The sequence below is a fragment of the Lissotriton helveticus genome, chromosome 11 (assembly GCF_964261635.1).
Source record: "Lissotriton helveticus chromosome 11, aLisHel1.1, whole genome shotgun sequence".
In the NCBI taxonomy this organism is placed as follows: domain Eukaryota; kingdom Metazoa; phylum Chordata; class Amphibia; order Caudata; family Salamandridae; genus Lissotriton; species Lissotriton helveticus.
The window spans coordinates 460,454,819-460,481,547 of record NC_136072.1 but is presented as its reverse complement, the minus strand read 5'-3'; the positions used below and the strand labels follow the sequence as shown (position 1 = coordinate 460,481,547).

At 48.6% G+C, this 26,729-nt stretch overlaps 1 protein-coding gene across 1 annotated transcript in view; it reads right to left on the bottom strand.

The window, feature by feature from the left end:
• GIGYF2 (GRB10 interacting GYF protein 2) overlaps positions 1 to 25,566 on the bottom strand; it is a 1,757,193-nt gene extending 1,731,627 nt beyond the window's left edge. The window contains exon 1 of the mRNA XM_078666006.1: positions 25,429 to 25,566. The gene's annotated coding sequence lies outside the window, so the exon portion shown is untranslated. The remainder of the gene's footprint in view (positions 1 to 25,428) is intronic.
• Between the last annotated feature and the right edge of the window lie 1,163 nt (positions 25,567 to 26,729).

Genomic DNA, 26,729 nt, shown 5'->3' with positions numbered 1-26,729 from the left:
ATTACCTTAAAGTTAAGCCGGTCTGCTCTGTGCAGTAGTTTCCAGGGGGATGAGCTCAGGTTATTGTAGTGACTTTACTGGTTCATCCTGACAAAGACTGTGGTTATTACTTGAAGTGAGCACTTAAGCCCTTTCAACCAATACCAGAATGTCTTACAATATTGTTTTGCATCATTCATTTAGTGCTTTCTATTCCTATGTGGGGTGTGGAGGTACATGTCTACATGGGTAGCACATTAAACCATGTAGAGTGTGTAGTTGGAAGTATGTTGTCTTTGTTTTGATTCTCTGTGGGAATGGTTTCCTTATTGGGCGAAATGACCAACGAGGTACCATTATCGTGTTATGGGGCGCAGTCCTTAGCAGTGGGGTGGATAAAGAAGTGTGCGAGACAGACACACAGTGTATCGGTTTGAGTAACTGGAAGTTTTCAGCAGCTCTAAAGGTCTCTTTATGGTATTTCACAGTCCACCAAACGTGTTACTGCACTGGGTTGTCCACTCTGAAATATATATTTTTCTAAGTTTATTGTTCTGACCATGCATAGGTTAAAAGTGAGCAATCTGCTAGGATGAACTGAAGTGGCAGACTAAATTAAAGTCCTATTCGCCAGAGGCTTGTGGACTGATTTCTTCAGTTATTCCATCTTCTTTTTTCAGCTGGTAATAGGTGGTTTACTGTTGTGGACTAGTACACTGCAGGCAAAACACTTCCACTGTCTGACGGCTGTCGTCCTCTTCATTCTTTTTCATGCTAAAACACTCTGCAGGTTTTTATGCTAAAGCACTCTGCAGTATTTTTTCTGCCTCTGTTGTTGGCCCAATTTTAATTGAATTTCTATTCCAGTATGGATTGTGTGAGAAGTTGGCCTGGCATATGCTGTCCACTATTCTAGTGGGCACCTTGCACCAGTCCAAACTACCCTTATTGATGATAGGTTTAAGACAACCTTTATTGAAACCTATCCTAGTGGTAGCTATGGAGAGCAACCTTCAGGTTAAGTCTTGAAGGAGTGTAAAGCCGCTTGGTTTAACAGATTATAACCTCTTGAATGTCTAAATGAAAGGAGAACCACACAAGGTTCATATATATAAAATATATGTCTTGATTTCTAAACACTCTCTAGTAATCCCTTTATGAGATTACAGAGCAAAGTACACAATTTCAATGCAATAGAACTTCAGCAAATAGCACAATATATGTTGAGCCCTAGGGGTGTACCAAACCATATATTAAGAAAATGGTATAAGAACCGCAACTTGACTAGACAAGGCCTAGAGCCTGTAGAATCGCTGGGACCACGAAAAAAGCACCCACGGTAGTGACACAGGAGACCACAGGGGACGCGTGCAGTGTGAACACAGCCGCGAGATGCAGTTAGCTTCTATGGGGAAAGTCGCAGTTGGAAATTTAAAGATTAAGGACACTTAGGACAGGACTTTGAGCAAACCCCTTTAGACTTAAGGGTTCTAGGGCCAACATCCATGGAAGCACCGGAGTACTCGTGTTACCTCACACAGGCAAGCCGGGTGCATAGGTCGGATATCGTCGCTGATTTCAATGGCGATCTCCTGCAAAGTGCTGCTGCTGTCGAAGTGGAAAGTGTCCGGTGTGATCCAAGCCTGGATTGAAGATGAGAAGTACCTGAAAGCAGAGGGGACAGAGTCTGGGTCACTTGCCAGTGACACGATAGACGAATGCCCACCGATGTTGGGTGATTCGGGTGTGAAGAGGTGAAGCTTGACTCTGCAACCACGAGGACCAGGAGGCGTAGAGGATGACCAGGAGCTGGATTCGAGCTGTCCCACGAAGGATGTCGAGTGCTGCGGCGTCGGTGACCGGATTGGACCAAACAAGCCTTGGCAACAGCAACTCACGCGAAAGAGAAAAGATGCTTCGGTACGGACCAGCAAGGTCCGGGGGACTCACCAAGTGGTGGAGTCTCAGGGAACGTCTGGAGCAACCAGGGAAGCCCAAGGAAAGTCAGAGTTGCCTTCTCAGGGACCCACCAGTCAGTGGACCAGGGATCGGGAAGGTACCTCGAGCGAAAACACAAAGGGCCGGCTCACGGAACACTCGTGGAGTGTAGGTCAGCAATATTCGGAGAAGAAGGTGCTCGGGGTCTGGGCTACAAGTAACCCAATGCACAGCCTCAAGGGACATCGAGAAGCTTATGCACTTGCAAATGTGCACGGTGTCCAGGGGTTTCGGTTCCACGGTACTCAGGAGAGCTGCGGGTCTCAGCTTTGCTGGGGACAGGTCTGCCTCGGAGAAGTCTGGAAATCCACCTCCTGGGCTGTAATTACTTCGGAGTCCGTTGGGAGCTTCAGAGATGCAGACCGGTCAGATGAGTCTTTGGTGCCTGCCAAGCATTCCTGTCCAACTCTTCTCACTCCTACCTGGTGGCTCGGGATGTTGCATTTTAATCCTATGAGGGGGGCAACAAACTAAAAAAAAAAAAAAAAAAAAAAAAAAAACTTAACCCAACCTCCAGTGCAGCCTCACCCCCAGACCATCTCTGGAGCTACTGCTCCTTCTTCCCTATGTTCAACTGTTTTAGCACTCAGCTGACTAACATGGCCCATAGTCAGACCTGGGTGTGGGTACACATTGGAGCCAACGGTGCAGGCAGAAGAATATATAACTTTGCATAGTGGTCTTGCAACTGGCTCAGGACTTTTCAGGTCTCCTGTAATTCAGGACCACACCACACAGGAAATAAGATATCAGGACCCCACGGTACGCCCTCTGAACCCTCACCCAAGGATGCAATGGTCAGCATGCTTGTGCCCCTTCCCCCTTAGATGCCAAACAGGACCCACAAGCAGGCTAACATCAGAAAAAATTTGATCTGGTAGAAAGATGAGGACACCCCTGATACCTAGAAGGCACAGAAAAACCAAGTCTGGCACAGAGGAGCTCACAGACAACTTAGGGAAGTTACCAAAGCTAGCTCAGGACATGACCCTAAATCTCCCACTTTCATCAAATCCGGAGAAATTCTTGGTGCACGACCTAGTCCCACCGGCAACCCACAAAAACACATCAGCAACTGCAGTAAGGGAAAATGTCTTAACCAGACCAATGAACACCAGTGGCCCACCAGGCCCACCCTGCTTCCAAACCTCTACTCTTGCTTTTTTTCTTTTTTAAACACCAGGTGCAGTGGCTAGCACCTTTACCTCATACAGGCTAGAACAGCTGGAGGAAAACCCATTACAGCTAAACAGTCAAGGCAACTGTTCAGCTCAGTGGAAGTGCAAAAACGGCAGAACCAAAAGCCCAACTAGTCCAACATAAGGTGCCTGGACCAGAGCCATGTTCAACATCTCTTAAACTTGATTCCAGCAGACAGTCGCGTCCTGCGACATCATCGGCAACTATCAACTTACAACACTATCCAAACAACCATTTAACCAATACTCTGAATCAGCTTCGAAAGAAACAATGCATACAGTACTGCAATCCTCAAAATAGTCCTCACAATGTGCCAGAACCAGCCACTATGCGAACTCAGCGAAGTCACCACCAATCAGCATCAATACATCTAGTCTGCGAGCCACACAATGATCTAGGCCCCCAAAGGGAAACATAAAACCACTCTCGCGGAAGACACCACACAACAACCTAGAGGCACAGAACCAAACTAACAATCTCTTTTGAAGCTATTGTTCTTCCTCAACGTCCCTGAACGTTACACCGACCAAGAATTGAATCCAGCCCAAACGAGCTTCCAGCTACTATGTTAGCACCATGGCCTCAATTGCTGCAAACACTTCAGTCTACCGTTTTGGCACTGAATTATCACTCTGATAAATTAAATACACAAGTGGGCCTCGAACACCACAGCCATATTTACGGCAGGTATTGACAGCAAGTTGGATAATCTGAGCAAACTAATAATAAGGGCAAGGCTACAGCGCGAGCACGCCGTGAGGGGACCGGCAACAGCGCTCTCACCTGTGCAGCAACCCACGCCGTGAGGGCAACAGCTAGAGGCATCGCACACGCCGGTCCCGGCAGCAGCGGGACACCACAACTCCCAGCAGCCCCGGGGACTGGCGCTTTCCTGGCGCCCACGACGCGCCCGGAGGCGCCTTAAGAGGAAGGAGCGCCGAACGCTCCTGGGGGTCAAGGCTACAGCGCGAGCACGCCATGAGGGGAACGGCAACAGCGCTCTCACCTGTGCAGCAACCCACGCCGTGAGGGCAACGGCTAGAGGCATCGCACACGCCGGTCCCGGCAGCAGCGGGACACCACAACTCCCAGCTGCCCCGGGGACTGGCGCTTTCCTGACGCCCACGACGCGCCCGGAGGCGCCTTAAGAGGAAGGAGCGCCAAACGCTCCTGGGGGTCAAGGCTACAGCGCGAGCACGCCGTGAGGGGAACGGCAACAGCGCTCTCACCTGTGCAGCAACCCACGCCGTGAGGGCAACGGCTAGAGGCATCGCACACGCCGGTCCCGGCAGCAGGGGGACACCACAACTCCCAGCTGCCCCGGGGACTGGCGCTTTCCTGACGCCCACGACGCGCCCGGAGGCGCCTTAAGAGGAAGGAGCGCCGAACGCTCCTGGGGGTCAAGGCTACAGCGCAAGCACGCCGTGAGGGGAACGGCAACAGCGCTCTCACCTGTGCAGCAACCCACGCCATGAGGGCAACGGCTAGAGGCATCGCACACGCCGGTCCCGGCAGCAGCGGGACACCACAACTCCCAGCTGCCCCGGGGACTGGCGCTTTCCTGACGCCCACAACGCGCCCGGAGGCGCCTTAAGACGAAGGAGCGCCGAACGCTCCTGGGGGTCAAGGCTACAACGCGAGCACGCCGTGAGGGGAACGGCAACAGCGCTCTCACCTGTGCAGCAACCCACGCCGTGAGGGCAACAGCTAGAGGCATCGCACACGCCGGTCCCGGCAGCAGCGGGACACCACAACTCCCAGCTGCCCCGGGGACTGGCGCTTTCCTGACGCCCACGACGCGCCCGGAGGCGCCTTAAGAGGAAGGAGCGCCAAACGCTCCTGGGGGTCAAGGCTACAGCGCGAGCACGCCGTGAGGGGAACGGCAACAGCGCTCTCACCTGTGCAGCAACCCACGCCGTGAGGGCAACGGCTAGAGGCATCGCACACGCCGGTCCCGGCAGCAGGGGGACACCACAACTCCCAGCTGCCCCGGGGACTGGCGCTTTCCTGACGCCCACGACGCGCCCGGAGGCGCCTTAAGAGGAAGGAGCGCCGAACGCTCCTGGGGGTCAAGGCTACAGCGCAAGCACGCCGTGAGGGGAACGGCAACAGCGCTCTCACCTGTGCAGCAACCCACGCCATGAGGGCAACGGCTAGAGGCATCGCACACGCCGGTCCCGGCAGCAGCGGGACACCACAACTCCCAGCTGCCCCGGGGACTGGCGCTTTCCTGACGCCCACAACGCGCCCGGAGGCGCCTTAAGACGAAGGAGCGCCGAACGCTCCTGGGGGTCAAGGCTACAACGCGAGCACGCCGTGAGGGGAACGGCAACAGCGCTCTCACCTGTGCAGCAACCCACGCCGTGAGGGCAACGGCTAGAGGCATCGCACACGCCGGTCCCGGCAGCAGCGGGACACCACAACTCCCAGCTGCCCCGGGGACTGGCGCTTTACTGACGCCTACGACGAGCCCGGAGGCGCCTTAAGAGGAAGGAGCGCCGAACGCTCCTGGGGGTCAAGGCTACAGCGTAGGAAACACTCTCACCTGTGCAGTAGGCCCTCGCGGTGCGCACACTGGGAAGAGGAAAAGGGGACGAGACCCACGGCGCGCGACACGGCACAGGGAGGCGGTGCGCGCCAGGCATCCGTCGCTGCCTGGAACCTGTGCACGTGCTCCCCAGCCTGTCGCGAGCACGCCTCCTTCTGGCTACTAGCGTGTCCCAGCCGCCGCGGTCACAGAGCAAAAGTGGTGGCAGCATCTTTTCAGAAGTGAGTACTAGGCACACACATACTCTCGCGCTTTAGCTCACGAGTGTGTAAAAGGACATCTTGAGGCAGAATCTACCGAGCATATGTTTATACTTAACACTCAAACGCAAATACATTGTGACTGGCATGGAATTCTGAAGTTTTATTTGACATACCTGGGGACCAGGCTGCAGTATTACGGCACTAGGCCACAACTCCAGCGGGGGCCACCCACGAGTCTGCCGGGGGTTGGTAGCTTTGTAGTAAGTGTTCATTACCATGCTGGGAGCCCCGGCAGCAGCGCAGCACAACACAGTCGGAGCTGCAGCAGAGTCGGGCTCCCGGCTGCGTGCTCTGGCTTCAAAAGTTTAAACTATGCCCGCCCTAGCTCTCCCACAGCCTATATGTGCACGGGATTCACAGACAACGTGTGTCTTGGCAGGATGACTCGACAGTATTGATTTGGGAATAACTTACACAACTCACGAAGGCTTCCTGAGCGAATATGCTGCAGCTCCGGGATCACGTGACGTGGGAATGTTTTTACACTGGCCGCAATGACTCGTCCATCGGCGGCAAACCGCGCCACCCGAGCATGATTCTTCAGGCCCTCAGTCCAGTCCTCGTGGTATCATGATGTTGATTAATTTTAAATTTGACCCGTGACTCCAGTCGAGGCCCCGGCCCCGCTCAGCTTCTGACCGACCTTGCCTGTTCCAGGTCTCGTGAGGTCACATCCGATCACCTGCCCCCCACGCGGGGCCACAGCCTGTAATGCAAAGACTGCTAAGGTCAGGCCCCGCCTGGGTCTCCGTAATTGGGCAGTCAGAGGCAGTGACTCACTGTACTACCACACCGCAGGCGGGAATGTTAATGCAGGCGGCGGGGGTGATTGTAACATTTGTAGCACACTGTCGGATAGGGGATGTTTAACTGTTCTGCTGCTGGCCACAAGTGAAGTCTGCTGCGACCCGGGGCGCACACAGGTGTCTGAGCGCCAGTGCACGCTAGCACCTAGTGTAGCGGGCAGCCAGTTTCAGTGCTGTCACTGGCAGAAATGCGTGACAATGCATTTCAGTGCGGTGATGCGGGAACACCACACTGAAATGCGTTGGTGTCACGCCTGAAGCGTGACACTTGGCAGACCCGAGTATAGATTTCGAGTTGGGGCCCAGTTTACAGGACGTGGGCGGTGGTGAAGTGTGTATGTATGTATGGTTTCAGTTTACACACATAAATAATCCCAACATTTTAGTTTTATACCCAAAAATAACAATACATCTACGGGTGAAGTTCATTTTCCCCCCCAAAAGAATCAGGCTTCCAAAAATTGAACCCCGACGCTCTCTTTATGATTGGGCCAAAAATCCCGTTTTGAGCTCGGAGCAATATTACATATCGCATTATATAGGCATCCATTATCGTGTTTTGCAACAGGGAAAACTTGCTGCACGTCACAGGAACATATTGCTCAAAATTCAATCGTACACAACTTGCAATCGTTGGAATCGTGCGCATTAAAACCTCTTTATCAGCGCGATTGGCTGATGTTGAAGTCTGGTACGCAACAACTGGTTCAAATATGTTAGCTCAATGTTTCACGCTTTATTACAAATGTCACCCAAAAATTTTTAATATTTCACTTCTGTTCATTGTATTTTATTGTGACGAACATCCAAGATCATAATCTTCCCAAAAGTTATTTACAAAAATTTAAGCTAGTGCCATTATAAATTACAATAACTTTTATTTAACTATTAATTATTGTAAAAAAATAAAAGACATTGTTCTTTGTAATATCAATACATCTAAGTCATGTAAATACAACACATATTGCATTACAAATGCTAAAGATGTCACATTTGCGAAAGTTAAAACTATTGGCATTATAAATGACAAAGCTATTCATTTCGCTATTCTCAAAACCAACACAAATAAATAATGTGTCATTTACAATACTAATAGCTCAAACTTTCCTAATGCGAGACCTATTGCATTGCAAATGCTTGTTAACTTCAGTCAGTCGTAATACACATACTAATTTTGCGTGCGTGCTATTGGGCAATTTTAACATTCATCCTTGCAAGCTCATGTGTGGCCCAAGTAATCATGAGGGGGTAGTAGGACTAGAGGGACCTCATTTTGAGCACACCACATCGGGTGAGGAGCTGGAAGATTTACTAGCCAATTTCAACTTCTTAGAACCAATGCCCTCAGAAGGGGGAGCGAGAATACCTACCTTTAAGGGGACAGACCCTGGAACAATAATTGATTACATATTTGTAACCCCAGGTATTCTAAACAGGGTTAGTTCCTATCGGACAGTCCCCTCCCCATATAGTGATCATAATCCTGTCCTACTTGAGGTTGCCTGGGGAGACTTCATGGGGCCAATGCCGGGGCAAGTGAAAATAGGGCAAATTTTTTTTTTTGGGGACAAAAAATGCAATAAAAATTATTTTGACAAAAAATAGGGCACATTTTACGTCCAGTGGACCAGGGAAGTAGGCTCAAGTGGGCTAATGTGGTCCCGGAAAACTTTTACGCCGAAATCTTTCCAAAAATTGGGGACCACGTAGCGACTTGTCAAAACCCAAGTGCCCTAGACAGCGAAATTATGGGGGCATTCCAAGCTATCTGTGGCCAAATCTCGCTGGACCTCACGGTCAAATCAAGGAAGGGAGTTACTACCCAGTGTCGCTGGTTTGACGTTACATGCTCAAAAGCACATAAATCCTTAATGGTAGCTCTCAAGGCAAGGGTGAGGGCGGATATCGCCTTACTGAGGAAGGAACATAAGCGAGCAGTTAAGGCCAGACAGGATAAAATTAAGAACGAAGCCTGGGACAATTTACTCTGTACGGACGTCCTGCGGGATAGCAGGCAATTCTGGACCATAATCAATCAGCCCTTCTTCTCCGATTCAACCAATTCCGTCATGGACTGTGTCATTCCGGAAGACAAATGGTTGGCTCACTTTAGATCAGTGTATGGTGATACTGATATGGACTGTCAAGTGAGCAATCTGACGGTACCTGAGGCTCCCCCCATATGTTTCAATAGGGTTGAGGTCGAGAAAGCAATACTGGCCACTACCAAGAACAAAGCCCCTGGTCCCGATGGGGTACCAGCCGATTTTTACATACATTCGCCAAAGCTATTGGCGGGAGTCCTGGCCAATGTATTCACCGCCGCCAATGGCAACCCCTTACCAACTACCTGGGTAACTTCCACCATTGTTCCCATTTTTAGGTTTCGGCTACCGTCCCACTGCGTAAGCAGTGGGTGGGCGGAGCCGAAATCTTTTGTTAGTAGTATGGGGCCTGAAAACGCCCCTCTTCTCCATTGGCTGGCCTCGTAAATGCTGGCCAGCCATTGGAGGAGAGGAGCGTCACTGAGTTCAGGGCCCGCCTTGACGCGATTCGGGGGCGTTTCCGTGTCTTTTTTTAAGTCACGCCCTCTCCTCTTCCCATTGGCTGGAATTTTACCTTCCAGCCAATGGGAAGGGGAGAGCACGCCCCCGAATCCCTACAGGACGCTGTGCTTTCCGAGCAGCGTCTACCGAGGCTTTTAGGTAAGCCTCTGCCCCCCTTTTGTGCCGTTGTTTCTTGTTTGTATAGGATATTATTACATAGAAACACCACAGTCTCTTCAGTTCTCTTACGAGGCACAGGTTTAAAATACTAACCGGATCTGTTTTGGGATTACAATCCAACCCTAGGATGTACTTCTTACTTTATTTCATGATTTGATGGTATGTTACAAATTGTATGTAGCGCCCCTGTGCCATGGGTATGGCTTTGCAGCGCTTTGCTGGCTTTACTTTCCTATGTGCACTTCCCGCTGATATTTTGCCTCTCGACATTAGATGCCACAATAGTGCGAGTGTCCGTATTTAGTGGTAGAATCCGAATCACGTGCTTAGAAGCCGCCGTTTCTAGCTTAAGGAGCACGTTACAAATGGGCCACAGAGAGCTCGATTCTAAACATTTGAACCCAGACCCTGGCATGACACACATCACATGTTACATGTCTCCGGCCTGCACTCACCTATCGCAGATCCAAGCATGTGACGCTTGAGCCGTCTCCATACTCGAGGCGCTAGATTCGGAGCCTGCAGTGGGCGGGGTCTGGCTTTAGGACGCTGTCACTTGCAGGATTCCTGCTGGGGTCACCTGCAGCTCATTCTCACAGAGCAGTGCCCGCCACACGGGCAGAGTGCCGCGGCTAGCGCTGCCTGCGGGAGCAGCCGTGCCAGGCCCGCAGCGCTATGGATGGAGTCCAGCTGCTGTGCTTGCACTTACATGCACGTCACGACGTGTGCAGTGCTGGAAGACTGTGAGCCCAAAGAAACCCTGGGCTGGCACCAGAGCCACGCAGCTGCCCCCTGCCCCTCCACGCAGCAGCCCCCCCCCCGTCCCCCCACCCCCCGCCGCTCCCCCCAGCTACGCCGTTGCGGGGTTGTATTAACATATTGAACTTTGAAAAAAACACACTGAACACTTCGTTTTTTTACGGGGGGAAAAAATAAAAACTATTCTCCCAATACACATTTCATTTCTACCCCAAAAAAAGTATAAAACTCTTCAATAAAGCTTAAGAAACGAATTTTGCTAAATCATTCTCATATCAAAACAAACAGGTAGTCCACACACACAAAAAAGTGTCTGAGCAATTAAAAAAAGTAATTTCCAATCACATTTTACAACCCCCAAAAAAAAACGACCCTGTCACGAACGTTTCAATCAAACAACTAACTCGCGAAGGCTGCCAGCTGCTGCTTTTAAAGGCAGAAAAAAACACAATCCTCAGTGCAGGAAGTGATGATAGTGCAGGCCCAGCCAATAGAAGCCCCGAGAAAGAGTTCAAACTGGGCCTTTCAGAGTGACTCACCTGGCATTAATTATGCAAATGAGGCAGGTACATAGGCGGCGGCTCCGCAGCACTCGGGTTTGGTCCATCAGTGCCCAGAAACCCTGCATGGAGCCTCATAGCGCCCAGAAGAAGTAAGTAGCGCCTCTGAGGGGGTTTCAGGGCACGAGTCGGGGGGCCATGCACAAGATATTGATTCTAGCACAGCTGCTGTCAGCGGGGATGTCTCCAAGTCTGGGCGGGGCGGGGATGCCTCCATGGGTGGGGGGGGTCGGGGCGTGATGCCTCCATGCCTGGGGGGGGCGGATGCCTCCATGCCTGGGGGGGGCGGATGCCTCCATGCCTGGGGGGGGCGGATGCCTCCATGCCTGGGGGGGGGGGGGATGCCTCCATGCCTGGGGGGGGATGCCTCCATGCCTGGGGGGGGATGCCTCCATGCCTGGGGGGGGGATGCCTCCATGCCTGGGGGGGATGCCTCCATGCCTGGGGGGGTCGGGGCGGGGATGCCTCCATGCCTGGGGGGGTCAGGGCGGGGATGTCTCCATGCCTGGGGAGGTCGGGCGGGTATGTCTCCATGCCTGGGGAGGTCGGGCGGGTATGTCTCCATGGGGGGCCAGGGGTGCACGCACGGAGGAAGATCAAGCAAACTAGCGCCACGAATTGAACATTAAAGATAGAAAGGAAGTAAAGAAAGAAACGGGATTCAATGAAAGAATAATTAATGAAAAAGCAACTTGCAATAAATAATAACCGTCTCTTCATTTCTGGGAGGGGGGGGGGTGGAAGCCTGAATTATAAGAGGGGTTCGAGCTCGGGACATGCTGAGCACTGCACGTGTCAGCAGCGAGCGTTGAACCCGTGAGCGGCCTGTGCGAGGAGCGCTGCTCCGAGCGGGTGAATGTGAGATAGCACAGGGGGTTGAGGCGCCGGCTGCGGCGTCTGGAGATGTTGGTGCTCAACGCTCCGGGGTGCTTTACACCATCCTTTCTTTCAGATAGCCTGGGCGGTTGAGGCGCCGGCTGCGGCGTCTGGAGATGTTGGTGCTCAGTGCTCCGGGGTGCTTTACACCATCCTTTCTTTCAGATAGCCTGGGCGGTTGAGGCGCCGGCTGCGGCGCTCAGCGCTCCAGGGGGCTTTTGCTGGCGGGATGATGCTGTGCATTTATAGAGCGGTTTTCACTGTAAACATGTTTTCGATGCATTAAATACAATGTCCGCTTTTGGGAATGAGGGGTTATTGTTAAATGCTCGCCCCAGATTCTTTTCCGGTGACCTGCGAAGCACTGGCTTGAAATGCAAACTATCCCCCCCCCCCCCCCCAGCGCGCAGGTCCCCCAGCAGAGGGCAGGCAGGGCCAGGGGTTACGTGGGATGGAAAAACTGGGGGTCTCAGAGGGGCGCAGTCGATGGAATTCAGAGCTTTGCTTAAAAACGCATAAACTAGTATTTTGCTGCTTCTGTCGTTGCATCCCGATATAGAATAGAACCCGGAGCATGACACTTAAAACAAGCACTGGCGTTGCCAATAGGTTTCGCATTTGGAAAGTTGGAGCTATTGGTTTTGTAAATGACATTTTATATTTATATATCGTTATTGGCATTGTCAATAACAATATATAAATATAAAATGTCATTTACAAAACCAATAGCTCCAACTTTCCAAATGCGAAACCTATTGGCAACGCCAGTGCTTGTTAAGAAGGGTCATCGTGATGACCCAGGGAGCTATAGGCCCATATCCCTTTTGGACTCTGCAATCAAGATCCTAGGCAGAGTCCTTTTGGTCAAACTGAGGGATAAAGTTGAGAGCTGCGGGGGGCTGGCTGACATCCAGTACGGGTTTAGGGAGAGGAGAGGAACACTAGAGCAGGGCTCCAACTTACACCTGTTGATCTCGAAGTATACGGTGGCCAAGGAGGGGTCCTTATTCCTTGCGTTTATGGACCTCTCCTCGGCCTTCGGCTTGGTGAACAGTCTAAGTTGTGGGCCATTCTTCTGAGGATTGGGATTGATGAGGCATTGGTCAGGTACATGGCTTCACTTCATCAAGAGCTATTTGCAGCTGTGCGGGTCACAAACGAGGGAAGGTGCACGCCCCGTTTTAACTCCATGCGCGGGGTCAGGCAGGGCTGTATACTGGCCCCCCTGCTTTTCACAATTTATATTAATGGCCTGAGCACCCACCTGGAAGACGTGGATGGAGACGTTCCGCGTGCAGGAGCAACTAAGATCCCCGCTCTCCTGTACACGGACGACACGGTGCTGATAGCTCGCACCGGCGTCTGTCTGCAACGGCTCCTCGACGCCTTTGGTACCTTCATGGACCAATTGGACCTGAAGATAAACACGAATAAGTCTCACACAATGGTTGTAGGGCGCCACAGAAATAAGGGGATATTTAAAACCTTCAAGTGCAATGGTGAAGTTGTTACCAGAGTCCCGGCTTTTCCCTACCTGGGGGTGCTTTTTGACGAAAGGCGTTCTTGGGGCCCCCAGGTCAGGGCTAAAAGCCTGGCGGTGGCTAGGTCATCAGCGGCTCTTATGGGCTTTACAAATAGGTTGGGCGCCAGACCGATGGAAGCCCTTTTAAAGGTTTACAATAGCAAATATATCTCACTGGCAATGTATGGCTCACCCCTTTGGGGTTATGTATATCTCGAACCAATACAGAAGGCAGAAAATAGATTTTTACGTTCCCTTTTGTCTGTCCCACAGTCCACACCAACTTTCTCCATACATGCGGAGGTGGGCTTGGATTTTGTTACCGATAGACTCAACATGGCACCTTTAACCTTTTGGCTAAAGACGTGGCTCAATAAGGACCTTACCCTTAATCACATGATTATGGACGATGTCATGTCTCTAGACCACTGTAAAAGGGTGCCTTGGATGGCCTATCTGAAGAAGTCTTTCACAGAACTGGGTCGCCCGGAACTCTTTACATCCCCTTCGGGCATCAAGAAACAGGATATAGACATTGTTAAGAAGCAGTTCATGATTGGGGCAAGAGCGGGCGTGAGGAAAGGGAACTGCAGAAGCCGGCCGTGAGAAAACATTATCTGTTAGTAAACTCCATTGCACTTGAACCTTATCTTAGTTTTGTCACCAGGCCATTTCACAGGTTTCTCCTGACCAAGTTCAGATTCAATCTGATACATTTTTATCTGGGTAGTTTTAAAACATGGGAAAAACCAGTGTTAGCCTCCCCCTGTACCTGATATAACTTTTCTGTCCAAGATACCTTGCATTTTGTTATGTTTTGTGGCTTTTTTACAGAGCCTAGGAAAAAACATTTGTTACCTGTTTTAAAGGAGGCAGGTTTCTCCCAGGTGAGACCGGCCTCGCTCTACCTCCAACCATTGAGTAACATTCGTATTACATTTTGCACGGCAAATTTTTTAGTGGCGGCGGCTAGAACTAAATCACGTAAGACAGTACTGGGCCTTTCCCAATGAGTTCTCTTTTATACATTTTTAAATATTGAAAAATTCCCTATATAACCCAATACAAAAGTATCCTATTACATGTATTTGATTAGTATGAAATTGTGCAATAGATTTTTATCTGTATAAAAATGTTTTTATCTCTTTGTATGGTTTTTAACTAAATCGAATAAAGATTTCTTGACTGACTGATAAGGGCACAATCGGCCTCAAACCTGGTTCGGTCTGTTTGCTGCTTTTCACCGATCAGAGACAGTTTGTCATATCTCCCAATGTTCCTTAACAACGTTTTGGAAGAAGTAAAGAGTCTGTCCGGAGCCACAGGAAGAAGTGAGCATCTGATACAGGAGCACAGGTCACATAAAATAATATAGTTCCAGAGCTTTCGGATCAGTGGCAGACAGTGAGTCCTGTGGTAACTGGCAATGCAGTTCTTAGCACCATCCTCAATGGGCAAGTTTTACCACTTAAACGCTACCCCCTGGCAATTTTACCATTGATTCTCCAAGTTAGGAATTTCTCTGCCCAGTCAGCCGACATAATTCAGAATCCCTGTCAGCCCTCTGCAGCTAACCCACCTTCTATTGCTAAACTACAATCACCGCTCCCTCTTAGCAAGTGGGGAAAATAAAAGACTGCTCAAGCAACTAAATAAACCTATCTCAAACACTGCTCCCAGCTCCCGCAAACTGCATCCACTGTGCACAACAAACACAGAACAGGCTCAAAGCAGCAGCATGAAGAGCGCTTGGCAACCACATCAACATGTAACAAATGCCTCAGATACACAGTCAGGAACAGAAGCACTACATGAGCAGCAAGCTACATGTGCGGCTTCCATACTAGACACCCGCTTCAATGAATCAACAAACCCGCTCTGACAGAGTTAGGAGACATTCATTCACTCACTAGGACAAGGCCAAATGTGTAGAAACAACGTGGGCCCTCAATGGAACTGCAGCTTAAATGGGCAGCAGGCAGCCCAAACAACCTCGTAGGAACACCACCAGCCCTTCTTACAGTCCCAGAGCGGCGTCACCCATGCTGGTGAGGATCAACTAAAAGTAACAATCAACAACCCCAAAAAGCAACTAGGAGAATACCAACCAGGCAATCTCCAGCCTCGAGAAAAAACATGCACAGCCCAGAAACTATATTAAGACCATCCGCAGAAAATCCAGACTTAATTAGGACAAGTAGCCAGCAACAAGACCACTACTCTGATTCTGCAAAAGTCAAGTTACTATTTATACCAGAGTATCATTCGAAAGGCCGGCATGACGTGCTATATAGGAGCAACATCCTTAAACTATTAACAGCAACACCTGGGTTTGACGCTCTGAAATTACGAGACATCACGTACATAGAATCCCCCCTCCGCGGTTCACAACCCTCTGAAGTCACACTGGTAACGTTTAACTCTCCTACCTAGGTACAAACTCTTCGATCCAGTACAGAAATCTTTTTGTGCATGGTGTATCAAAATCCACCGTACTTAGAACCAGGCTATCAAATCACGCTCTTACAAACCTTGTGCAAATTGGACACTAACGGTCGAAAATGGCAGTCCTCCCTGGTTTTGTTTTCCTGGAATATCAGTTGCCTCCAATACAAAATCCATTCCTCAGATCTACTTACCTTTTCTTCAGCCCACAATTTCCTCGTTCAACAGGAAAAATGGGCCAAAAGCAATTAAAACGGAATCCTGCCGTCAGTACCATTATTATGGAATAGTGTGTGCAGCTCATTACGCATGGTAACCCCACGACCAGCTCTCCAATATCGGACTGGTTAAATCTCTGTACTCAACTTCCCGGAAAATTCTAACAGCCAGCTCGCCAACATGTTCGCCCAAAACAAAACCGCACCTTCACATTGACCCTGGCATTAAAGAAAATTCTAACTAAAGCCCTTTGAATTGTCCGGAGGAACCCAGAGTCAATTACTTCTTACAAAACAACACACAAACAAATTACAGACAGGCATGCCACGCAGAGAAACCCCATCATCTCCAGGAGTTCTGGTGCACTCTTCTATGTGCAAATAAAAACCCAAATTCGAGGAAAGATCTGGTGAGCAGGCCAACGAACGAGAACACTGGCATGGGCAGCACAAACATCACAGAGTGAGAATGGGCAAAGTTTTTGATCAGTCACTTTCATGTAAGTGAAGAAAACAACCATCTATTAACTTAAATAGCAATAAGCCCAACAGCAGCTCCCAGGGAGTGTTCGCCCCACCACAAGATCAACAGCAATTCCCAAGCGTAGAAATCCATCCTACACCAAACGGGCTGGTCCAAATAATGTCTAAGGGAAGAACAGACAGTGCACCAGGCTCAAACGGTCTGCCACATTCTGGGCCGACTAGTTAACAAGCCTCTTCAACTATAGCCTGCAGAGTTCAACCATACCAGGCTCTTGGTGTGGGGTTAGATTTGATCCAATCTACAAGTGTGGTTCTCGATCAGCCCCAAGCAACTATAGATAGATAGCCTTACTAGACAATGAGGCCAAGTACTTCACTAGCCTTCTCCTTGAGGATCTGAGACAGTGGGCAGAACAAAATAGTGAATGCCAAGAAACCAAACTGGCTTCGTAGCAAAGTCAGGTACACTCACCAACCTATTAGCCCTAACAATTCTGATTTATAATGCAAAACTTTACCCACATTACTACACTGTTGATTTGTGGACTTCAAAGCAGTCTTTGATCGTGTGCTGAGGGAGGTGCTTTGGGCTAAGTTATTTAACGGGTGAATCCCCCCTAAAGTTTTGGAGCACACTAATACTTGGAAAAAAAACACACATCATGGGGAGTAAAGCAGGGATGGGTGTTGTTAGCCCCCTTGCTATTTAACCTGCTCATAGCTTGCCTCCGGCAGGAACTCAACACCATAAACTATAATCCCAAAAAATCGGTGGTGCCCAAATTAGTAACCTCCTATATGTAGACAACCTCGCCCTCTTTAGCCTTACAAGGGTAGGGCTGCAATAGTTGCTAAATCAATTATACAGATATGCAATCAATAATAACTTAGAGGTTAATCTGAAAAAGACGCAAGTGGTCACATTTGGCAGGATAAGGTACAGAGGCGGCGGATGGTCATATAATAATTTCCAGATCACAGTATAACAAACATAAGTACCTGGGGATTCACTTCGATGCGAAGGGCACCTTTGTCAAGCACCGCAGAGAAATCGCCACAAAAGCCATGACCCTTCAAGTCAGCTTAACAAAACTTTTTAAAAAGCTGTCAGGTCCAAGTAAAGTCCCAATGCTGGAAGTCATGTGAGCCAAGTTAGCTTCTACTTTATCCTACAGCTCTGAAAATCTCCTGGGTAAGCTTAGTATCGCACTGAACCACCACGGATGCAGATGAGGTGTTTGGCAGCATAGATTTACAGATCTATGCTGCAGCTGGCATCTGAAGCCCAGATCAGACTGGAGTTCGGCCTTCTCAACCACCAAGCGGTAGGTGCTGGTGCTTCCCATAACCTATGCCACAAGCTGAGACAGACTAAAGTCTGCTTTTTGGAGTCCCTGCTATGGACAGATATTAGCTCCAGTGGGCCAGACAGATCACATCGGTTTTTAAATGATTGTATGTTGCAATTGTCTGTGAATTAATTGTGGGACTCAAAACTATATCTAGCCACGTTATAATATGGACATGCTACCTGGCAGACCATTTGTGATAACTTTTTATCTTTTTCCAATATTTGTTCAACGTAATAATAATGTCGCTAGCACCTAAAAGCACTAGAAAATTATCTGAATTTTATGCATAGCTAAAACTTGTTTCACCTCACATGATTTGTACTTTTTTATGTGAATTCTCTCTTTTGCACACTTGTAAAGGTTTTTTAATAACCATATACAATAAAGAATTATTAAAACATTTAAAACATAAGCATTTTTTAGACTGGACTAACATGGCAAACTAATGTATCGCTGGATACTTTGAAAATGACAACAATTAGCCAGAAAGTACATTTATGTAGTCTGGATCTAAGAAAACCTGTCTAGACAATAAACTAAAGTGTAAATTCAGTAGGGAAAGAACGACAAAAAAAATAGATGATACCATCCGGTTAACACTGGAGTGACGGAAGCAAGAAACCCAATGGCATTGCCAAAAGGTGAGAGACTAGAGACGGGTCATTATAAGGATGGGGATTTGAGGGAGGTAGAACAGGCCTGCCACTGGAATATACAATCAGAATATTAAATTGGTGAATAGGTGATACTGTGCTTGTGTTGGACCTGCTAAAATGAACTTGTGCATGCGGACGGCACAGCTGTGCTTTGGCAATCGTCTGCACTCCCACCTCGGTTTTTCTGGCTCCTTGCCCCATCTAGTTCCACTCCGTGAACTCAGCTCTCTAATTTTTTTTTGTTGACTTAGCCCCCTTGCCTTTTGGACTTGGACTCAAATGTACCCCACCATTTTGGGAGTATCTTCTATTTACACACAAGTGCTGGGTCCGCCATCTTAGTGACCTTTGTCCTTTCCTCCGCCCCGCTGGTATTCATCTGGGCGACCTTTCGATCGTCTCTCTTTTCGATTGGCCTACTCCACATTTTCGATTGTTGTTGAATCCTCTGGTCCCACCTCCCTTCCGTCTCGCTCTCACTTTCCTGTCCTAATCTGCTTTACTTACCGTTTAGCCCCTTTTCCCTCTCTGCCTCTAAGGTTGTTTTTGTCTTCCATTATCCTGCGCTAATATTGTTATGCCTCTGTGTCACATTGCTTTATCATGTCTTTTTTGCCATTCTAAAGTTCTCGTGTTTTTAATGTTTAACATTGTGTAATGTATAGTAACTCTCTATCTTGCTTCGTGCTGATACTCTTGTAAAGCGCTCCGATACCGCAGAGTCTAGCCAGTACTATATAAAACTCATCAAATAAATAAATAAAAGGGACGGGATAGTAAGGCTGTAGGCTTCATGCTGTGTAACCCCTACAGGATTAAGTCAGTGTGAGGTGTAAGATGACAAGACATACCAAATACTGCTTAACAGCTCAAAAGCAAAACAAACACACAATTCCTTATACTAGGACAAATGTCTCAAAGGATTTCCGCCAGACAAATATCTCTAAGGAGGACTATTACTAGGAGGGTTAACCATGTTTCTATGTGGGATTAAGGACTTGCACTGCCTGCTAGAGAAATGGCTTTGCATGCGTCTACAAAATATGAAGCCTTTATCAGAAGACCATCTCATAAAATCTCAATACCAAGATAAATGGCATTCACTCATCAAGCCTACCCACTGTGAACACTAAATAATCAAGTCTCCACACCAGTTTAAGTGGGTCCTCAAATCTCTATATGAGAAAAATAATTCTCAAAGTCTCTTTCCTCACATACTCAAATTGTTCATCAATGCAGAATGGCTTTAGTATCTCTACCGAGACAAATAGTTCACCTTTATTCACCAATGCCTTCTTGTCAAGTATGTAGTCGACTGAATGGCACATTAAGTCAAACAAGAAAAACTGTGCAAGTCTTAATAAAATAGTCAAGTCGCAAAACAAAGACAAACAACTCGCCAACCAGCAAAAGACCAGATGAACTCCTCATCGTGTCTCTCTACCAAGACAGATGCTTGAATTTTTGGAGCCATGATTTCTGCTAACCTAGGAAAATAGACATTATTAGTGCCTTGTGTATGTTACATCCACTAAAACTCTGTGCCCATGGCTTTAAGTGGGCTGGGTCCCTCATGGTATCATACCCAGAAGTCATTAAAAAAAAAAAAGACATTAAAAATAGCCTGTATTGGCCTCCATATTATGGTCTTTAACTTTTTCGGTAAACGCACCTATTTCTGAACAATGAATGTATTAAATGTTAGGGTAGTCCACATCAACTATTTAGTTCCTTTTCATATTTCACATTTTACTTAATCTTGCATTCCCGAAGAGTATTAACTATTTCCAGAATTTGGTGTTACTCTTGCTTTTTGTGTGTCGCATATTCCCTTTGTATAGTGCTTACTTGCTTTGATTTCTGTTGCCTGACTGTGCTGCCCAGTTCCATAGCGCTTCAGGAAGATTGTGCCTGTTTCGTTTTTTTGGCTTGCAGCCATTTTGGTGTTTGTTGTTTACTCCCAGCTCGGCTCTCCACCCCGCACCCCCGCCTCCCAGCTGCTCCTCCCTCGCCCCCGCCCCCCCACTATCCACATATGACAGATGCCTTTGCGCGCAGCGTCCACGCCCAGCGGTCGCGCCGAAGGTGCGCCAAAGGTAAGCCCGTCTATGCCAGTCCGCGCCTGGACCGCGCCCAGCGCCAGACCCCCTGGCCCTCGCATTACCCACCCCACTCGCTTAACGTATGACGCTGCTACCCTCCTTGCCATTAACCCCGGACGCACCCCACAATAATGCGTAGCTACCCCAGGATACACCCACGGACCATTCGCATGCCAATCCTGCAAGTTCGCCTGCATCAGAACCCACGCCAAATCCTCTTCCTCCAAACACAGCTCCGACTCTAACCACCTGAAATGCATCCTGCTGAACACCCGATCGGTCCACAAACACGCCACTGAACTCTGGGACCTACTCGACACTACATCGCCGGACGTCGCCTTCCTTACAGAAACCTGGATGAACGCCTCATCAGCGCCCGACATCGCCATAGCCATCCCGGACACCTACAAGATCATCCGAAAAGACCGCACCAACCAAACAGGAGGAGGCATCGCCATCGCCCATAAGAACACCATCCGAATCACGACCAGCTCCGACGATAACCTCGCGAACACCGAACACCTTCACTTCCAGATCCACACCGACCCCAGGACCACACTTAGAGGCACCCTCATCTACAGACCACCGGGAACCCGCACACAATTCAACGAAGACATCACTGACTTTATCAGACCACATGCCCTCACCTTCGAGAACTACATTCTATTGGGTGACCTCAACTTCCACCTGGAAAAGAAAAACGACAGCAACACCACCACCCTCCTAGACAACCTGGCCAATCTCGGACTCAAACAACTTGTCGACACCCCAACCCGCTCGACCATATCTTCACCTCCAGCAAACACATCTCCTTCGATCACACCACAGCTCTCCATTGGACGGACCACAGCTGCGTTCACTTCAGCTACAAAAAGAGCACGACCCACATCCCACCACAACCTATTCCTCGAAGAAACTGGAACAAAATCACCACCGACCAACTCTTCACATCGCTTAACCAAAACCCCCCCGCCATATCATCGGACCCAAACCAAGCTGCCACTAAACTCACACAATGGATCACTCACAGCGCCAACGAACTAGCACCCTTGAAAAACCACCAGTTCAAACAAGGTAGCAAAAAGGCCCCCTGGTTCAACGATGACCTTAAGAAATCCAAGAAGTTATGTCGTACCCTCGAGAAAACCTGGAGAAAAAACCCAACCACTAACAACCTGACCACCTTCAAGGACGCCACCCGCAAACACCACCAATTGATCCGATCCACCAAGAAATCAGCTTTCAAGGATAGACTCGACAACAACGCTCAAAACAGCAAAGAACTATTCAATATCGTCAAAGAATTTACCAACCCCACCGCCGGCACCAACGACATCACTCCCTCCCAAGACCTTTGCGACTCTCTATCCTCTTTCTTCCACAACAAAATCGCCGACATTCATAACAGCTTTGAAAACCTGCCCGAAGAACAACCCACACCACCCACCTTCGAACGAAAACAGCACTCTCACAACCTTTGCACCTGGAACCCAATCACTACTGAAGACACCATCCGTCTGATGAACTCCATCCATTCAGGCTCACCAACTGACCCATGCCCCCACCACATCTTCAACAAAGCAGACTCCATCATCGCACCCCATCTCCGCGATGTCATCAACTGCTCCCTCAACTCCGCCACCTTCCCAGAAACCTGGAAACATGCCGAACTCAGCGCCCTTCTGAAGAAACCCACAGCGGACCCCTCTGAACTTAAGAACTACCGCCCCATCTCACTCCTCCCCTTCCCGGCCAAAGTCATCGAGAAAGCCGTCAACACTCAGCTCGCCACCTTCCTTGAATCCAACAATTCCCTCGACCCTTCACAGTCCGGCTTCCGAGCCAAACACAGCACCGAAACAGCCCTCATCGCACCCACAGACGACATCCGAGCGCTACTGGACAACGGAGAAACAGTTGCCCTCATCCTACTCGACCTCTCCGCCGCCTTCGACACAGTATGTCATAGCACACTCATACAACGCCTCAACAACATCGGAATACAAGGTAAAGCTTTGGATTGGATCATCTCGTTCCTCACCGGAAGAACCCAGAGAGTCCGCCTCCCCCCATTCAAATCAGAGGCCACCGAAGTCATTTGTGGTGTACCACAAGGATCCTCACGCAGCCCCACTCTCTTCAACGTATACATGAGTCCCCTCGCATCCATCGCACGCCAACACAACCTCAACATCATCTCCTACGCAGACGACACCCAGCTGATCCTCTCCCTCACCAAAGACCCAAACACCGCCAAAACCAATCTACACGAAGGAATGAAAGAAGTAGCCGAATGGATGAAGAACAGCCGTTTAAAACTTAACTCGGACAAAACGGAAGTCCTCATCTTAGGATCATCCCCTTCTGCCTGGGACGACTCATGGTGGCCACCGGCCCTGGGTACAGCACCCATTCCTACAGATCACGCACGTAACCTGGGCTTCATCCTAGACTCCTCCCTCTCGATGACCAGACAAGTCAACGCCGTGTCATCCTCATGCTTCAACATACTACGCATGCTCAAAAAAATCTTCCGATGGATCCCCGCCGAAACAAGAAAAACAGTCACCCACGCACTGGTCACCAGCCGACTGGACTATGGAAACACCCTATACGCCGGGACCACAGCCAAACTACAGAAAAAACTACAACGCATCCAAAACGCCTCAGCCAGACTCATACTGGACATTCCCCGTCATACTCACATCTCCAGTCACCTGAGGGATCTACACTGGCTCCCCGTCAACAAAAGAATAACGTTCCGTCTCCTCACCCACGCACACAAGGCCCTCTACGACCTAGGACCCGAATGCCTCAACACACGACTATCCTTCTACACACCCACCCGCCAACTAAGATCCTCCAATCAAGCCCTCGCCGCAGTTCCGCCTATCCACAGATCCACCATGGGAGGAAGATCCTTTTCCTACTTAGCGGCCAAGACCTGGAATTCTCTCCCCACTCACCTCCGACTTACACAGAACCACCTCTCCTTCAGAAAGCAACTAAAAACCTGGTTATTCGATAAGTAATGCACCCTCCCTCCTTCAAGCGCCTTGAGACCCTCTGGGTGAGTAGTGCGCTATACAAATTCATGAACTTGAACTTGTAGCTAGGTCGCCTCCAGGTGTTCAGAAGGGGCCACTACAGAGTTCTGGAGTTAGGCTCAAGGCATTGAGAGTTATTTACACTGCCTGTCAGTGGGGCAAAAAGGTTTTCAGAATGCATAATCATACAATCCTTGGCTTCCCTGCAGACCACACAGAGAAATGGGTGCACATTTCAGCTGCATTTCTGCTTCAATGCAAATGTCAAAATGTTGACCACGTGAAAGTAAAAGAAAATGCAGTGCTTACAGGTGGCTGGGCGTGTGTTTCGGGATGGTCATGTGGTGATGCGAGCAAATGTATACAGGAGAGACTGGAAAGAATATGGTGAAGAGGAAAGAGAGTAGGTTTAAGGTATGCAGATGGACAAGATGTGAAGGGAAAAAGGGTGTACGCATCTATCAGAGTGAACATAATGGGAGTGTTGGAGACACCCCGAATGAAAACCACAACCCTTTCCACAGAACTCAGTAATGTTTAATTGGCAGTCTCAATCTCAAGATTCTCAATCTCAAGATTTTCAATATTATTTATAAAAAAGCAATTGTTGTTTTTCATTTATCTTAAATATCTCACATTTTCAATATGATTTATTTTAAAAAAAAGCAATTGTTGTTATTCATTTATGTTAAATATCTCACAATCATCGAACAAGCCAATAGCCCTAGCTGGTTTTAAGTGCATGTCAGTAGTTGCGTTATATATCTAGATGTAATAAGAGAAAGCTCAGTAAGGCACCAGAATACCGGTTGGGTGCAATAATAGAAAGCTCAGAGAAGCACCAAAATACCGTTTGGGTGGCGCTCTATGGGAATATTAGTTGTGTTTTAAACCACGCCCTTTAATACATAGGTCTGGCCCCTTTAGAACACTCCACACACAATTTTCATCCCACGTAAAGCCCTGCCTGTGCCTTAATTCTATTTGGGTCCCCAAATCAAATCTAAAGCATGCTACTTTCTCTAAAGCACGTGGCCTACAGTAAACACTCGATGATCAATTCAAAAACTATACATCCTAGTGCGAATATTGACTAGCACGACAGTAAAATACACGCCACTTCTCTACTTATCTGCGGCATTCCACGCTGCCCTTCCAGTTCTGGAGGAGCGAAGTTGTCCTGCTGTGCTATCATTAACCTACCACCGCTGACCCCTACCTTGAGCTGATCAGAGATAGAATACTCCCGTTTCCTAGTAGGTGTGCGGAACAGTGAGGGAGATGCCCAAATGCGGCAAGTGCCTCCGCCTGAGTTCGGGATAAGAATAATGTAACATATGTACTGATGAGAATGTTACTGCATATGGAGTGCAATGCTGCCCATATGAGGGGCATGTGATTACGGTCCACGTGCAGATTGAGAGACCTTATACTGATGCCCACGTGCAGGGTTACAGCCTCCTGTGTGCTAGAACTGGTGGCAGTCTATCATGATACGATGGTGAGAGTCATGTTACGCTCTCACACTAAGAAGACACAGTGCTGCCCATTTCATGGGTGGAAACCCTGTTGCTGCAACTTGTCCGCTGTTTTGTAAAACAGTGAGGGTAGTGTCATAAGTCTTGCACTTTAACTAGGCTTGAATACGTACCAAAATACCTAATTCACCTGTGTAGTGTTAATGTTAGCTCCGGGGGGTGTTACTACGGTGCAGGGTGCCATACCCATGAGGGTGCCAGTCACTCCCCTAATGAACTTCCAGCAGTGTCCTCTCTTGCCCTCAACTACGACACACTCCCCACCTCTGGGTCCAATCCCCTCTAAGGTTCCTCCTCTTCTTCTGCCCCTTCCCAAAATCCCACTGCCAATCCCCAGGATTTCTTACCTACGGTCCCGGCAGCAAAGTCTCTCAAATCAGAAGCTCTTTCCACTGTGCACACAAAACAAGATGGCAGCTGGGAAGCCACGCACGTTCACGTGACCCGCAGACGCAGGGCACGTCGTTTGACGCACGCACGGGAGAGAGACCCAGAACCTGGTGGTTGTAGCAGACAAGCGTCATGGAAAGAAGAGAGCGAATAGAAGAGGGAAGCGTCATCGTTCAAGAGCTCCATAGACACAGAAGACATACACGGTCAGAGTGCTGTACGGATGCGGGAACTATTCTGAACATACAACATTCAAGCACAGGGAGAAAGTGCGAATATTTTGTATGAAAGATACCAGGCTACAGTACAGATCCAGGAGTTTAGAAATGACCGTGGTCACCAGGTTTTCACAGCTCTTAAATGTTCAATACCACCTACAGGCACGGAAGGACTTACAAATCGGCTCGATGGCAAGCAGTGGCAAAGCTAATAGTTTCGGCTTACATGTTCATCCCGGAGAAAAACAAAAAGGCCAGTAATAGCGGGGGTGTAGAACACACTACATTTCGGGGGGGGGGGGGGGGGGGGATAACCTCGTAGATTTTATTTTATGCGTTTTTATATCGCCCGGACTTTACCCGAAGGTGTCAGAGCGCTTCACAAAAGGAACAGTAATGATGAATGAGGTGAAAATTACAAGTGAACAAATTACAAAAGCAAACGTTACGTTACATGAGGCAACAGTATCAATTGTGGGCAAACAAAATACAAGAAGTAGCAAACGGCACATTACAAGTAGAGGTATAATACTGCAATAAAAGGCAGACACTCAAAACACAAGAACAAACGTTACGTAGGCAATGGTGCCACTTGTGCAAGTATCAAAAGCAAACAAAATGCAAGAGGTAGCAAATAATACGTTACAAAAGAAGGGTGACGTGTGCATGTTACAAAAGAGTATAAAATACGAGTAGAAGGATAATACTGCAATAAATGGCAGACACTCAAACCACAAGAACACACTGGGAAGGCACTTCCATAGTCATGGAGAATAGAATATCCGTCCTTCCTTCAGATAATAGAGAGGGCGGGATCCTATACAAATCGCCAGTAGTGTAGACCGTACGCACGTTAAACGAATACCAACACATAGTTTTGAAGTGAACTATTGTGACCGACAGGCATGTAGTCCGAGTTTGCAAATATGCTTTATTGCTATTTCCATTCACAAAGTAATGAGACGTAATGTGAAAATTCACGTGTTTTTTTTTTAAGTGCTACTCATAGTTCACTCACGCTCAGTTCTGTGATCTGTATG